This window comes from Hipposideros armiger, unplaced genomic scaffold, assembly GCF_001890085.2.
Source record: "Hipposideros armiger isolate ML-2016 unplaced genomic scaffold, ASM189008v1 scaffold_674, whole genome shotgun sequence".
In the NCBI taxonomy this organism is placed as follows: Eukaryota; Metazoa; Chordata; class Mammalia; order Chiroptera; family Hipposideridae; genus Hipposideros; species Hipposideros armiger.
The window spans coordinates 240,463-258,266 of NW_017732024.1; positions in this window are offsets into that span (position 1 = coordinate 240,463).

Sequence of the window (17,804 nt, forward strand, 5' to 3'; positions counted from 1 at the left end):
CACACACACACACACACACACGCATGTATAAGTGGATGTGTTTCCAGTAAAGGCTCTGAGAATGTCTACTATTTGTGTTGGCAGAATTTCAGGTCCACTATGCTTTCTAATATGTGCATGTGATCTTTTGAACAGGCATTGTTATTTGAGCATCATGGATTCAGAAAACAGCAATTGAATGTTGCTGTAAAGCAAATTGATTGCTTTCAGCGTCCCATCAACCAGGAATGATTAGTTCTCTAGGTTTGTAGAATCTTAGAAACATGATACAAATTCAAGAGATAGGAATCTTCCTTTGAAATAAAAGCATGATCAAAAATCTCTCTCTCCAGACAATGTTCTGTTTATTGGTGGGGCTGTTCAACTTAAATCTAGCTGCGTCTGCAAGGCTGCTCCAGGTTATGCTTCAAAAAGAATTCCGATTAGCATTGATTTCCAATAACCTGAAAATCTATGACACTTCCCTGGAGGCTCAGGTTGAGGGTAGCAAACCTTGGATGGCTTCTCTGCACCTGGCATCTTAGGAGTCTAGCGTGGCACATTTCCATAAGTGTGAGAAAAAGCCAAACTCACGTTAAGCAAGTCATACAGATAAGACTTAATGTTTCCAGAGGATTGGTAATTGTCTATGACCTGAAAATGAAATCAAAATAACATCTGAGCATCCTCAGTTGTTTGATGCTAACACTGGGACAGTCTTTGATGGAACTGGGTCACTGCCCTTAAGGATTAGGCTTTCTGAACTGGAGGCAATATATATTCAAAGAAGCTGCAGATCTCTGTTTGGTTTTTGTTTATTTGTTTGGTTATTTTTTTTGGGGGGGTGGGATTCTGTCAGTGAAATTGAATCTATAATAAACATAATTTTATTTTTTTCTCAGTCTTTCTAATTCAAATCCATACATTATAAACTGAGTTCTTCAAAGCTTTAAAAATTGATGAGATCCTAAGAAAGTAAGTGCCGTTGGAAGAAAGCATATCTCTTAATGCAGGCTTGGCCAAGGTAGTAGCAATAAATCGATAACATCCGAATTTAAAAGCTTTCTAGACAATGTGTAGGGCCTCATTTTATCTTTCTTCTAAACTTGAGGTGCTATTTATTAATCCCCTTGTAAGCTCAAAGAAGATGCATTCAAATAGGATCAAAAGAAATTCTTACACACACACACACACACACACACACACACACACACACACAGTTTAATTTACTTTGAACTATTTATTTTCCTTAAGAAAATGTCCTGTGTTTCGTAGTGAACGTATTGTTGTTTGTGTTGCTCTTACAGCACATTAACAATGAATTTAGGACATATGGATAAACTCTAATGACTTCTTTGTTGTTGAAGACATTATTAAGTCTTTTATTTCAAAGGCCATAATATTTTGATACCAAACTAGGAAAACAATATTAAAACTTTAAAAGAGAAATATTTATAAAACAGATTCACAAAATGTCTTCTTAATCCTGATCTAAACTGTAATATTATGTCCTGTCCACTGAAATCCAAACTCATTTTTCTAAATTCCAACTTGAAATTTCCTGGTTTATCATGTCCACCACAGAACTAACCTCCAAACCCAAGCCTATTCTTCCCACTGGCATTTCCAGCTCAGCAAATGGAAACAGTGTCCTCTCAGTTTTCACATCTTGGGGGTGTTTTTGATCTCTCTTCCTTTTACTCTTTCTCAAATCCAAACCATCACCATTTTCTGTCAAGGCTACTTCCAAATTTCATCATGTACACTTCTCTCCATTTCTATTGCCACCCACGGTTCAAGGCACCATCAGCCCTCTAAGGAATGCTGCAGTTGTCTCCTCCTAAGCACCTCGGCTTCTAGTCTTTACCATCCCTCCTTACAACCCATTCAATCTGCAGAAGCCACGGCGGCCATCCCTCTTGTCTAATTGAAAATGTATTGCATCTTCTCATCATGTTTAGAATCAATTCCACAGCCTTCAATCTGGACCCTTACAATCTCTCAGTCTGTATCCCACCCAAATCTTCTGCTCGGTTATTCCAGCCACACAGGCCAGTCTGCTGTTCCTCAAACAGCACAGCTCTGTTCTCACCTCAGGGATTTTGCCGTTGTTGCTTCCTCTGCCTGGTGCTTTCTCTCTGATCCCAAGATCTTTCCTGAAGGCCGCTCTGTAACTCACTCCACACAAAGAAGCCCGGACTGGTCCCCAGCCACCTCAATCACATCACGCTATTATACTTCCCCCATGGCATTCATCATGCTCTGAAATTATCTTGTGGATGTATTATGTGTTTATCTGCTGTATCACTTCAGTCCCTGGAATGTAAAATTCATCAGAACAGAATTTGTTTTCTGGTCCACTATGAACACCACATGCCTAGTAATTGTCTGGCACATATATTAAATAATAAAAACATACTTGTTAAATAAATGAAGTAATAAGATACCTTATCTTTAGGACCAAGAGGAGTGTGACACATAAGAACCCTTAATTCATTTCAGAATTCTCAAATCCAGTCTGAGTAAATTCAGTGACTTAGGAATGAATTTTCAATTAGCTTAAGGGTAAACATTTTCTCAAACACTCTCCTGCTTGAAAACATAAAAAAGTCTGAGTTCTTCAAAATCCACTCCCCCACTCAAAAAAATTTAAAAAACCAAGTGTTACAATGCTTACAGTTTTTATAAAACAGTGCTAACACTACATACTGGGCTCTGTTTATAAACCCAGAACTTCAGGTGCTTGATTTCCTTTCCACCTGATTTGATGCTCATACTTGTCTACTGTTGGTGTTTCCATCCTGTGGAACATCTTTGTTGCCCTGCGTGTTGTTTATGGCCAGACGCATGCAGAAAGCCCCCACTGGGCATGGGAGGCAGTGAGTTTGTCCACAGCCAGGTGACCAGATATCTAATATGGCCTCAGTAAGCCAGAAATAAAACATAGCTACACAAACAGAGTTTTGCATTTGCACCATGCCAAAGAAATCAAAACACATTTTACTGTCTGAACACAGACCTCAGATGAAAAATAGTTTGCAATGGGAAAAATTGGTTTTTGATTTGGTTTAAATATCAGATGGGCTCCTTAAAACAGAAATTACCAATAAATCACACAAGCCAGAAGCATCACTGCTGTAGAGGATTACAACTTATCATTTGTTTCAAACAAAGAGCCTCCTAATTCAGGGTCCACAAATAAAAGCTCCTAAATTCTTGAATGCACATTGCAACACAGCTGTTCATGCTTCGATGGATGAGATGTTAACAGCGGAGCAGATTCTGCAAGTATGGGGTAGGGTGTACAGAGAACTTTGTACTCTCCAGTTGATTTTGCTGTGGCTCCAAAACTGTTCTAAAAACTAGTCTTAAAAAACATCTTGCAGATTCGTTATGATTAGAAGAAATGCCTTAAAGCCTACTGGGAAAGACAATTGCTACATCCATGCACACGCGCGCGCACACACACACGATATCTCTAATGATTATCTCTAATTTTCATGTGTTGAAATTGAGTCTCAGCAAGGGCAGTAAATTCTTATAAAACAAACAGGAGTCAGGTTCCAAATTTTAATAGATTCCTACATGCCTACTCCTTTCTCTGCACCACTTATTCTTGCAATGTATGTCTCAATGTCATTTATATTTGCGCTTTAAAATTTGATGATTGTACTTAATTCTGTATACTCTTCCTAGATTGAACTAATAAGATACCATCAGTGTGTCTTATTTTAACTATTAAAAGAATAGCATTCTGGAAAACATTTTCCTATATCTTTTCTTTAAATTATTGATATATAAGATACTAAAGTTTTCATTTTCTTAAGAATTTTTTTTTCTAGTAGGGCTCTTCTAACAGTTACTGGTTCGAAATCTCTAAGAATTACCATCCAGTGTAAACTTTTATTTTCTTTTTCTTCTTTAAAAAATGAAATACTGACCCTATAATGATCCCTTTAGCTTGCCAACAGAAAGTATTGGGCTTTAGACTGTTGGACAAAAAGTACTTTTTCAGAGAACACTGATTGTAATATTATTTATGTTTGATGACTAAGGCATTTTCTTAGGATTTTCATGCATTTATGAAGATGTTAAGATAAAATAAAGTTTCCCTAAAGAAAAAGCTAATGGGTAAAAATATTTCACAAAGATATGCTATGAAGTCTACTTGTATTAGGAGAACAAAAGAATAAATATTTACATAAAGAAAATATATTTAATGTTTTAAACTCATTAAATTCATATCATACCTATTATAATCAGGCCAAGAAAGAAATTCACATGTTCCCTTGAGGCAATTGATTTTCCTATGATATTTAAATGAATGGGTGGTGTATTACAGTCATAAATAACATCAAAGTATACTATTCATGTGCTGGGATTAAAGTTCTACTGTTACTGTGAAGTTAATCATCTTCACAATTGTACAATCAAATGAAGAACTTTGAGTACTTTTTTTAGAGGGAGAAGAAAAAACCCCTAAGGCTCCTTTGCAAAAAGAAACAAACTGTCTGTAAAGAAAAGAAAGGAGCTTTTTAACTACATATCCTTGGGGATCCCTCTAAACACCATGGGTATTTAAGAACCACAGTGAAAATGAAGAAATTAAAATACCCTGGATTGCAGACGTAAGTTTTTCTTGAGGGTAAAATTGCTAAAGGAAGACAAAACCAAAGATAAGTAAAAATTACTTATGATAAGGAGTGCTTACGTCCCGCAATACATCAATTACCTATAGAACATATATTTCTGTTTTTCTGATAAAAGAAAATTATGACTAAAAAGAAAAGAATAATCTTGTGTCATTTCCTTCTGGTTGATATAGGGAAAAATAAAGCATAAAGTTAATTCAACATCATTTCCCATTCATAGTTAATTCATTCTTCAGATAAAAAGAAACCACTTTCCTATTCAGTCCATAAAGTAAATATCCTGGTGATACCAAATTAAAAGGAGGTATATTGGATACTATGAATTATTCACAGGACATTCTAGAGAGCTGAAGAACACGCTATTAATTAGGCTTTAAAATTTCAATCCAACTGCAGTAAACAAGTATCCTTTTCTTATATGCCTACATGACCATTAACCTATCTTTAACAAAAGAATTTTCTCTGATTTAAAACTGTTTTAGAAATTGAAAATTAGGCTGAAAACCTCTCTAAACATTGAAAAAAAAAAGCCAAAAAAAAGCAAATTACAAATCTACTTGAAAAACTCATTCAATTTTCCCCTCAATTTAACGCATTGTTTACCACAGGATGTAACAAACATGGTCCCTAATGAAAACCTATTTAAAGGTGGAGAATCTGAAGCTCTGAACGATTTAACATGTCGCAATAGTTATCAAGGGGAAGAAGAAAGGAGAAATGAAAGAAGTTTCACCAAGGGACAACTGACTGGAAAACTGGTTAGAGATGAACAACAAAAGAGAAAAACGAGCCAGAGATGGTGCTGAAGTTTCAAGCGTGTATGATGTTCTGTGGGAAGAGAGCTCTACTGGCATATGGGAAGTCATCCAGAAAGCAAGCTTAAAAAGGAACGTGATGAATTATGTCTGAGATATGCTTGGCTGAAAGAACATTGGCAACGCTAAAGGGATCACAGCACAGTGTCAGCTCTGATTTGCAATGGACTTTAAAAACTATAAGACTCTCTCCTCATCCAGGTGCCAATCCCTTTAAATGTAGTCCCGAACAAATTGTCCTTCAACTTGTGGTTGACACTCTCTGAATGACAGGAAAATTCCCTATTTTCCTATCAAGTCCATGTTTTTTGTCAATCCAATTTTTATGAATGTCCCTATACTGACCCCCAAACGTGTGCCTCCTTTAAATGATGGGCTTTGGTGCTTAGCTGTTCCCTGTGGAAACACAAAATAAATTTAATCCTGCTTTCAAAAACTAGCCCCAATAGTTGAAGGTACTTTTTATGTTTCACTGAACTTTCTCTTCTCTGGGTTAAAAATCATTTGATGTGCTTTCAATCCTTTCACTCTGTCTTCTTTTAAAGTGTACTGTGTAGAACTAAACTAAGATTTCTGAGAAAGAACAGGTTAAGAAAAAAAAAAATCTTAGAACTAATCATTATGAAGATTCCTGAAACTATGACACAGGGAACGACCACTCAAGGGGAAAAACAAATGAAGAGACACCAGCAAGTAGAGCAGAGGGTAGGAAATTAAACCTTAGTAAATGACACCCAAGAGGTAAAAAGAAGAGAACAACCTGGGCAAAGCCAGATTAGAGAAGCACAAAGAAACCAGGCAGGGCAGCGCCAGCAATACTCAAGTTTCCTGATGGTCGGATGTTAAAAAATCCAAAGTGCTACAGAGGAATTGATATAGAATATTGATATCTGGTTATATTTAAAATCAGAGAAGGTAGTTCCATCCAGAAAACACTTAACTATGCTATTGTGTGAACTTTGCATCACAGAGAGCTGAAGTGATAGCTGGTTGCAAGGTTAAGTCTTGAGGAAAGAAGGCTTGCCACTGAATATCCCAAACTTTGATTTGAAAAAGAGGAAAAAGGAAACTGTTTATTAGTAGGAATATACCCTGTCATTGTTTGGGAATTCTGAAGAATGTGAAGAGCTTAGGATGAACGCTAAATTCCAGTTACATAAATACATACATGTGTACTGACACAGAGATTGATGTAGTCATGGACTTCACCATCTGAATAACATAGAGATAGATACACATATATACTACAAAATACTCTCAAATACCCTGTAAGTTTCTAATTCGGGCTGGTTGAGGAGTTTCTAAATACTGTACTAAGCAACCAGGAACAATGAGATATACATTAAGTGTCCAAGATTAAAGGCAGAAACAGCATTACAAATGCTCTAGCGCTGACCTGAACAAGCACCTCAAAGTCCTTGCTGGAGATTCTCCATCAAGCTCACGGTATGTGCTACGGATTCAAAAATAAGTGTATGTAGGTGGGTACCATGTTGTTAGCACACAGAGCTAGCGTGAGGACTCATGGGAGTCCATTGAATCGCAAGAATAAAATTGGCTTATGAGATATGAACAGTAAAAGGAACACGTAATAAAAGTAAAGATTTGCAATTTTGTGGTAAAATGAGAGAGTGATTTCAAAGCCTGCAGGGTTGATGGTACCCTGTTTGAATACATCACACATTGAAAGAAGGCTGCGATCAGAATGGGAGTAGTCAACTGTAAAACAACAAAAAATGAGATTCAAAAGTTCAATAGGAGCAGGAGCGTGGGAACGGTGCAGAGAGGAGAGACTTTTATCCACAGACTTTGACATTCCAGAATCTTTGGCAGGTCATCTACCCTCATGTGCAATCTGCTTACTCTGGTGCCATGGACACTCAACCCGTCTGCCTTTTGTTCTGCTCCCAGACTGACCAGGCATATATTTCTGGAATCATCTCCCCCAAAGTGAGGTGTGACTATTCCATTCTATGTGATAGTTACAGGCATCATTCTATATTAAAAATCAAAGTTGTCACTCTACCTTCAGCAACTAAATGAAAACTATCACTTTTTTTGGTGCTACAGTCTTCTTTTCTAGGTGCTAATAAAACTGTCAAGTGCCAGAAAGGAAGGAAGGAAAGAAGGAAGGAAGGAAGGAAGATTAAAATTTAAAAACAAACAAACAAACAAAAATCTGTCAAGTTCACCACGTAACCCCAGCCTGTGATGTTCTTTGGGTGACAGCCAATCAATGCCCCTCGCCTAGCTACAACAATGTCCTCTGCTTCTAGAAAGTAGCCCTCTAGCACTCCATCCTCCCCTCCAGCTATTGTACCTCTCATCAGCCTCAATACTGAACACCGGATCAGTCACAAATCTTGAGAAGAAAACTGTAATCAGAACTGATTATTCACTTTCCCCTAAGACACTCTCAGCATCAATTAAATAAACCCCTTAGATCAGCGGTTCTCAACCTTCCTAATGCCGCGACCCCTTAATACAGTTCCTCACGTTGTGCTGACCACCAACCATAAAATTATTTTCGTTGCTACTCTATAACTGTAATTTTGCTACTGTTATGAATTGTCATGTAAGTATCTTTTTGTTTTCCGATGGTCTTAGGCAACCCCTGTGAAAGAGTCATTCGACCCCCAAAGGAGTCGCGACCCACAGGTTGAGAACTGCTGCCTTAGATTCTGGTTTAACCTCAGTCCACAGAAGTCCAAGTCCCTGGGCTTACCATCATCACCCAAATTGCTATCCCTAGATGCATTTATACACCCCCAAAATTGGTGGCATCTCCCATACCTCTGTGAGCTCCCCAAACCCTTCCAGAGTGCCCTCTGGGACATATCATTTGTCATCAAATTCCCTAAATCCTCAAACTCTGCTTTGAACATTCTCTGAATTTTCTGATCTTCCTGCAAATGAATAGATGGCTCTTGGGGACGCTGCCACCTCTGCAGCCCACTAAAGTGAGGGGTGTTTTTCCTTTCATGTTCCTCAGGACAAGCACATGTCCTTTCAGATCCACTTTGCTGCTTCTACAACCATTTACATTCTCTCCTCTCTCAAAAATGTCAGCTCCTCTGAAGTTCATGGCCCCAGACTGCACTCCTGAGATCCCTTCTTTTTCAGAGTCTGTGGAGCTCCTGGGGGCTCCTAATTCACTCGTAATTTCCTTCAGATTTTACCACCTGGTCACTGTCTTCCTCTCCACTGATGCTAAAATTACTTTTGGTCAGTTCAACACCCCTGAAGATGACTTTCCTCTCAATTTGAATTCTCACTTCTTTCACCTCACTTCTATCATTTTAGTCCACCCTATTTCAGTCATATGTTACAATGGAAATAAAATAGAATTTGTCATCAGTGATAATTGCCATTTTTTAAATCTTGATTAAAATCATTATGTTCTGAGCACTATCTGTTCTCTTTCAATTTTACTTATTTCAGTATCTATACTACATGCTACATTACTATTACAATTGATTTTTGTATGTTTAAGAAACCTTGCCATCCTGGGATATATCCCACTTGGTCATTTTTCATAATCCTTTGTATAAATTTCTGCATGTATTGCGTTGTTGGAAAAGTCATGACATATTTTTTTCTATTTTTTTGTTGCAAAAATGCGTTATGAATTTTCCGACAACCCAATAATTTAATAGAATTCTGTCATGGATTTTTGCATCTTATTTTCAGAGTAATACTGTTTTCATAGAATGACTTGGGAAGTATCCTTCCTCTTGAATGATTTGAAAGAATTTGTGAAGCACAGATACTAATTTTCAAGTGTTTGATAATTCACTTAGTGAGGCCATTTGGGCCTGGATTTTTGTTAGTGGGAAGGGTTTTTATTGTTAATTCAATTTCTTTACTTACTGTAGGTTTAGGCAGATTTTCTATTTCTTTTTGAGTCAGTTTCAGTACTTTGTGTCTTTCTAGGAATTTATCCATTTCATCTAATTTATCTAATTTGTTGGCATAATAATTGTTCATAGTTTTCCCTTATAGCTATTTTTTGATCTGTAAGGTTGATAGTAATGTCTTCACTATCATTTCTGATTCCAGTAATGTGAGTCTTTCTTTCTCTCCTTCTCTCCTTTTCTCTCTCTCTCCCTCTCTCTCTCTCTCTCTCTCCCTGCCCCTTGGTCATTTTAGCTAAAGGTATATCACATGTGTTGATTTTTTTCCTAAGAACCAGTGTTTTGTTTTATTGGATTTTCTCTTATTTTTATCCTCTTTAATTCAGTAATTTCCACTCTGATTACTGTTATTTCTTTCATATTATTTGCCTAAGTTTAATTTGTTCTTTTTTTGCAATATCTTAAGGTAGAAGTTTCAGTTGCTAATTTGAAATCTTTCTGCTTTTTTAATGTAGGTGCATAGAGCTCTAAATTTCCCAATGTGCACTGCTTCCACTATATTCCACACATTTTGGTAAGCTGTGCCTTCACTGTTATTCATTTCAAAGTGTTTTCTAATTTCCTTTATGATTTATTCTCTAACCCATTGGTTAATTAGGATCTTCTCTAACTACCACAGTCTTGTGAATTTCCCAATTTTCTTTCTATGTTCACTCCATTTTAATCAGAGAATAGACTTTGTACAATTTGAATCTTTTTAAAATTTATTGAGGATTTATTTAATGTCCTAGCATACAGTATATACTGGAAAATGTTGCATGTTTTCTTGGGAAGAATGTGTATTCTGCTGTTGGGTGGAGTGTTGGCTAGATGTCTGTTAGGTCTATTTTCTGTATCGTATGCTTCTCTCCTGTTTAATTGTTGACCATCCTAGTTGTTCTACCCATGATTGAAAGCATATTATTTAAGTCTCCAATAATTATTGTTAAATTATACATGTCTCCTTTTAATTATGTCCTTTGATTCAGGGGTTTGGGGACTCTCCTTTAGAGCCACATATGTTTTAAAATGGTATAACTTCCTAATGCTTAATACATTTTCTCTATCCTTTTACTTTCAAACTACTTGTATCTTTGTTAAATTGTATCTCCTATAGAGATTATAGAGTTGAATTTTAGTTTTTATCCTGTCCGATGACCTCTCTCTCTTTTGTTTGGGTGTTTAAATCATCCACTTTCTAAATTAAATGTATTGGGGTGACATTGGTTAGTAAAATTATATAGGTTTCAAGCATACAATTCTATAATACATCATCTCTATACTGCATTGTGTGCTCACCACCCACACTCAGTTCTCCTTCCATCACCATATATTTGACCCCATTTGCCCTCTGGTAACCATTAAACTGTTGTCTGTATTTATGAGGTTTTGTTTGTCCACCTTGTTCATTTGTTGCTTTCAGTTTTATATCCCATATATGAGTAAAATCATATGGTTCTCAACTGTTTCTGTCTGACTTATTTCACTTAGCAAGATAATCTCAAGATCCATCCATGTTGTTGCAAATGGCAGCATTTCATCTTTTCTTATAGACATTCACATTTTAATGTGATTTTTGATACAGTTTGGAATTGGTCTGCCGTTTCATATTTTGTTTTCTATTTGTCTCATGACAGTTTGTGCTTCTATTACCCCTTTGCTGTTTTTTTAATTGAATTATTTCTAGTGTAACATTTTAATTATCTTGATTTTTCTTCATCATATTTTATTGAGTTATTTTCTTAGTGGATGCTCTAAGGCTTACCATGTTCATCTTAATTTACAGAATCTATATATATTATATGCTAACTAAATTCTAGTAAGATATAGAAATTTTATACCTGTATAGCTATATTCCCTCTTATACATTTTTGTGTTTATTTTCTTACATATATTACATCAATATATTTAACTTAAAATCATATAGCTTGCTAATAACAGTGAGAAGAAGCATCATTTCTTTATGTAGTTATACACAAATTATACAAAGCCATTTTTTTTCACGATATGTATTTTAGCTCTACATCTTTAAATTATCACTACCTTTTGGAGCATGCCCCACCCGTTTTTATTTTTCAGTCCTATTCCTAATATAATCTAATTCATTGTAGGCTAGCCAACTGTGTCAGAAATTGAAGGGCATTTCCTTCTGAGCACATGTTGTATTGTCAGTTTTGTAAATTTTCGTCATGGAAAACCATTCCAAAAATACTAAGAACACTAGGGCACTGACAGATATTTATTTTCTCATGCCAAATGTATTTTATTTTTACATGTAGTAAATAAAGCCAAGGAAAATTAGACATGAGTTGTTATTTCTTATGCAAGCATCAATATTATTCTAATCCTACCAAATTAGTTTCAATTTGTCACTCAGGATAAAAGCATTATAAACATTCATTTAGAGGTTATTATGTCTCCTACTCAAAGCTAGGCTACGATATGCTTAATTTTATGAAGGGCTGAACTCATACATATTCCACTTTTATGAAATATTTATTACTACTATCGCTGTTACTGATGCTGCTGCAGCTACTACTAATAATAATACTGTCTCTGTTGAGAAATGAATTACACATGGAGCACCAGGTTTGCAATCCTCTTGACTATTTTGCCAAGGCAGTATATTAACACCTCCCTAGACAATTCCCAGGAGATATGTTGTTAATGCATTAGAATGACCAAAATTGACCAAGAAAATTTAGACACCTGTAGAATTGTGGTTCCTAGAACAATATAAATTATTTTGTGGGAACTAAACATACTCATTCAGAATATTAGAAATAAAATAAAATGATGTCCTAATATTATATACAGTCACCATGCAAAATTCATGGAATATAGTAAACATTATTATTATTCCAAAGATAAAACAAAGAGCATATTAATGATCAAAGGAATAAAGAATATGTCACATGAGGACAAAGTTAATACATGGCACCCTTCATAGTAGGGAAGATGAAGAGGGTAAATTCCTGAAGTCCATAACAATACACTATTATGATAAAGAAGAAAAGCAACTGAAAAATAAAGGTTTGGATTTGTACCTTTACTGTTTTTTGATGCACTCTCTGAACCTTAGTTTTCTCATCTGAAAATTCAGGATTAAATTAAGCTAAATCATTAAGTGCTGTAAATTCAAAGCCTGTCATACAGTAAGTGGTCATGAAACATTTTGTAACTGATTTTATTATCTTGCAATTTATAATTCATCAACATATGTACTATATTTTTTCTAAAATAGAATATCCTGAAACCAGAATATTTTCTTTTTGATAAAAGTGATTATATGAAAATAGAATAAATATATACATTATATAAGAAGAAGAAATTTATATACTCTCAAGATCCCCAATGGAAATGCTTATACTGCATTCCTAAACAATTTGATTGAGGTTACGGAGAAATGCTCTTCTACAAAAATCTACTTTATTTCATTACTAATTGAAGTATTTAGAGGAATAGGTTATCCTTATTTTAACTCTTTCAATGTCTCCTCCATAAATACAGGGTGAAATTCAAGCTTTTTAAAGTGGCCAACCCGTTCACTGCTTGGCTTTATCCCCCTTCTTTGGAACCCACAGTCAATGTTCCAGTCATGATGATGACCTACCTGGCCAAATACCACCTTCATGATCTCCAGGCGGAAAACCCTCGTCTCAGCTTTTTTCTTATCTACTCAGTGAACACAAATGTACTCTTCAAGACGCTTTCAGGTATTTTATTAGCTTATTTTAGAAGGTGTGTTGACCACTTACACTGTCCCAGACATTATGCTGGAATACACAGTTAAAAGGGGGAGGTCCGTTCCCTTAATAACCAATGGCCTGATGACAGTGGCACACAAAGGCCAATTATTTCAATATAATGCATGTGTTCCAAGTTTGGGGTGTGCTAAGAGCAAAACAAGAGCTTTGATGAGGGGCTCATTGGCCACCCAAGAAGGTTAGGGAGACTTCCAGGAAAAGATGCCTGGTGCATGTCTTAGAGGGAGTGAAGGCCTTAACTAAGGCGGGAAAATAATGGCAGACTTGAAAAATCATTCTCCTGTAAATCCTGCCTCAGTATGGTAGACTTTTCTGCTTACTTTAGCCATTAATGCATCATAAATGAACCAAATATCTTCATTATAGTATGCATAAGACATACTTTTAAGTCATACAGCCATACTTTTTCAAGTAATCATCACAGTGTAAATTAACTATTGGCTTATGCATATAACCTTACTAGTCAGAGTTATGTCCCTTTAAAGTTAACTTTTTTTAAACCCCAGTATTAATATAGGCATGATCATATATAATACATAGTCAATATTTAGTTAATGTAAATGAGCAAGGCCCATGGCACAGTCATTCCAATACTCAAGTGACAACTGATGTCAAAATATGAAACCTTCATTTGAAAATGTGAGCCGGGTAGACTGTAACAGAAGAGCACATCAATTTCTGTACCATTTCATTGACATGATTCCCTTTTCATTAATGTGAAAAGAGGCTCACCAGTAATAAACCAGAGAGCACTCCTGTGCAAACACTGTCGACGTCAGTGCTACACCTTCATGAGCACAGGAACTACCACAGGTAACCAGCAAGACCAGTAAGCAGGGGCAGGAAAGGCAACGCTCTAAGGACACAGAAATGAGGTCATCAAAACTCTTTTCCTTTTAGGGAAAACCCACATGGCAACAAATAAATCAGTTGCTTGTCACCAGTCATCAATAAAGTTGTCTATTCTAACCAAAGGGTTTGAGGGTGTAATAGGTTAAAATATAGTTAGAGACAGAAATACACAAAGAGTTAGAAAAAGTGGAAACTCATGTGATTCCATTCCATAAGTAATGGCTTCATTCGCTCGAGAGTCTAAACAAACAAAAAAAGACACAAAAATGTTTACAGTGTTGCTTGTACTTTAGTCATAAAAGAGAGACAAAAGACTGATGTATATAAACTGAAGACATTAGCACTAAAAATTCTGAATGGATATCCATTTGATTTCTAAGAATATTTAGCAAGCCTTCTTCTCTACAGGGTTTAACTTTTAAATGTAAAGAAAGGTTTCTCATTTTAAAAAGCAGACTATTAAAAAATGTTGACATATTTGATATGTTGTAATCATGTTTAAAATTAGGTAGTTTCTTGGTGATGTGGAAATATGACTAACAAATTGATTTATAATCTTAAGTCCCTGAAGCAAATTTCATTCACTACACTGAACAATTGAACCCTCAATAACTATTTTTAAAAATTTATATAATATACTCTTACTATACAAGGAATGCATTGTATAGGAAATTTGAACCATACATCAAAATGATAAAATGTATAAAAACATTCACTCCTCATCAGTCACAGTTAGCACTATTTGCTATTCAAGGTGAAGTTACAACCTAATCCAAAGTTCTCTGAGCATAGCTCACTGTCAAATATAATGTATTGGATATGGTGTTTTGTTTATACAAGAAAATAATTTACCCCATATCCGGAGAACATCAGGTCAGGCAAACGTATAAGTAGGGAAAGATACCCTGCCATCTCCTGACCTTAGAAAACTTTCCAGTTGAGCTCTCCCATCACCAATGAGGACACGTGTTACTTAAACAACTAAACCTGTCCTTAAAAACCTTTCAGTTGTTTTAACTAGTGAGCAGCCCGATGGCCCACTGTGCTTGAAGGGCATGAAGAATGAGGCGGGGCTGGGAGTATCCCCTGCCCATTCTGCATGTTAGAAGCCTTCTGTCCAGACGGGCTAAATAACAGACAATCCGCTGTTCCATACTTCTCCTTGTGTTCTTCAAAGTTGCTTCTGTTACAGGATAAGTGATTCCTAGAGCACAGTAGGTGCTAATCCTGGTTAACTACCATTTGTGGTTTCCTGGGGTCTCTGTTAGAGGTCCAGTATAATCCGCTAGCAAATTCTATGCAGTCTCATGTCCTTGGAATTTCACTTACAGCCATTTTTAAGTGATTTCTTTCCTGTTGCCACTGGATTCAGCTTCTCACTGCTTTAGCCATTTCATCAGGTACAACAAAAATGTGCTATAACCCTGCTCGTTAGTACATGGCTGAGCCCACAAAAGCCTGCTCAGTTAAAAAAATTGAGTAACTAACTGGCCCTGGGGATCTGACTAAGGCATCTACCCGAGCATTCCTGTTCCCCAGAGCCCTCAGCTGCACATATTTTGTGGGCATATACATGACCCACTTTTTCCTTCCTGTAAGTTCACACAGGAACTTCCATAAATGGATGCCCCATTCAAGGGTGCTCTCATTGTCTAGTTATTTAGGGCTCATCTGCCTGTCAATACAGCAAGGCAATCCGCGAAGACTAAGGGCGTCTTCATGAGGAAATGACCTTCTAGTCTCTGAGCATCTTTCTTTTGGGCAGGGTCTTTGACATGTAGCAATTTATTTCTCACCTATTGAGGAATGGCACCAATTGCAAGAGCCCACATAATTCTCAGGAACTTCAAAATCTGAATTCAGCTTTGGACTTCAGCTGGATTTATCAGTCAGGCTCTCTCTGTCAGATGGGTGACTATGTTCTTAACTCCTCTGCCCCTCCTCCCCTGAGAAGGCAATTCTCATGACATCACCATATATCTCACTAAGTTGCTCATAAAGGTTAAGTTCAAGTCCCATCTCACTAGATGGCAAAACAATAAGTGTACACCGGATGCCATGACATGAGAATGCAAATCGTTCCAGTTCAAGTTAGAAATCAGACTTGATTAAAAATAAGTTTGCTGGGCGGTCTGTAATAATGTGCCACACCTCTTTGGGATACTGCACTTCCCATAGTCGTTATCATACGAGGTACAGCTGAAGCAATTGGAGAAACCACTTAGTTTAATCCTGGAGTGTCTACTGTTAACCTCCAGGAATCATCCGCCTTAAGAACTGGAGAGATAAGAGATAATATATTACAGGCCTGCTGTTTAATCATTTGCTTGCTTACAGTCAAATCACATCCTCATATTCACAAAGCTGGAGAATATATGCTCGTATTTAAGTTGCTAACATCAAACCAGCACTGACAATATCAGGTTTAGGATTTTAAAGATAATGGCCGCATAAGCAAGATATGGTATTACAAGTTAAAAAAAAAATCTCTCTCCCTCTCTTTTTTCTTTTTTACTTTTATACACTTTCTACATATAATGAGACAATTATCTCTGAAGTCAGGAATGGGTTGTTAGTTCATTATCTTTAACAAGAATTCATAATCTATACTCTTTCACCAAAATATTATCTCTGTCTGGGCTAAATATAAGTTTCAGTCCTCTTAATTTCCTTCTGACTTACATCAGAAAATTTATTACTAAAAAGTAAACTATTTCATTTTATTTTTTTTTAAATTCTACTTAAAATACAGCTGGAAAAATAGAACCCATTTTTTGGCCCTACTAAAGAACAAAGACTAATTCTAGAAGGAAAAGGCTTTGCTTTCTAGCAGAAAACAGCACAGTGCTTCTCTATCCAAACATACTTATTGCTTAACACTGGTGGCAATTTTATGAGACTAATGTGATCTAATATTCTAGGCTCCTTGCAGCTTAATGAATTGACTGAAGACAAAAACCCGACACCAGATCTTTACTACTCCAGGTGCCCGGGAACCATTTCAGGGCCAGATGTTTGTAAGTAATGTGATTTTGTAGTTATTATCTCTGGGGCTGGGAAAGAGGTAAATTCAGTTTGGTTCATTTTTGTTTCAATGTTCTTTTACTTTTCACCTTCCCCCACGGTGTCCATATAGTTCACATTTCCTAAGGAGTGGTAAAATAATATCTCGTTAACTTAGTGTCTTTGGTTTCTGCAGACTTTCTTTTTATAGGTCTGCCTTTGTTGCTTTGATTCGGAAGGCATTAAATTTAAAGATGTATATGCTATTGCGTCATAAAACAGGCAAGTGGGAGAGCCCATTTTAAATGTCCATGTTGTCAGACCGTTTCCTCATAAGAAAACCATCATGGGAGAAAGTTAGACATTTATTTGGCATAACTAATTTTGTCTTCAACTGGGAAGTGGGCAGTGTCCCAAGCACATTTGCACGTTATTCTTCAAAAGCAATGGTCTGTTATGCCTTTTCATTCAACACTTTGGCTTCCATATAATCAGTCCCTAATTGTTCTCTTACAGAGAAAAATAGAGTTTTGATCACAGAATGACTGAAGTTGATTTTCATATAACTTTTTTTATTATCTTTCAATCTTATAGTTTTGCCTATAATTTAAAATGGATTTTTTTATTGAATTGCAGAGTATTCCAATGAAACAGAATATAATAAATGTTTAAATATACAAAGAAAGTATTTTATTTTGAAAATATCCAAAGGATTTTTTCCAAAGTACCTAAGAAATCCTGAGAATACTTTTTTTTTTCAAAATATTATTTAAATATCATTAGAGCCATGGCTATACTAGAAGAAAGGTTGTTACTGGTAGTGGGTGTGGCTGCTTTCCTCTG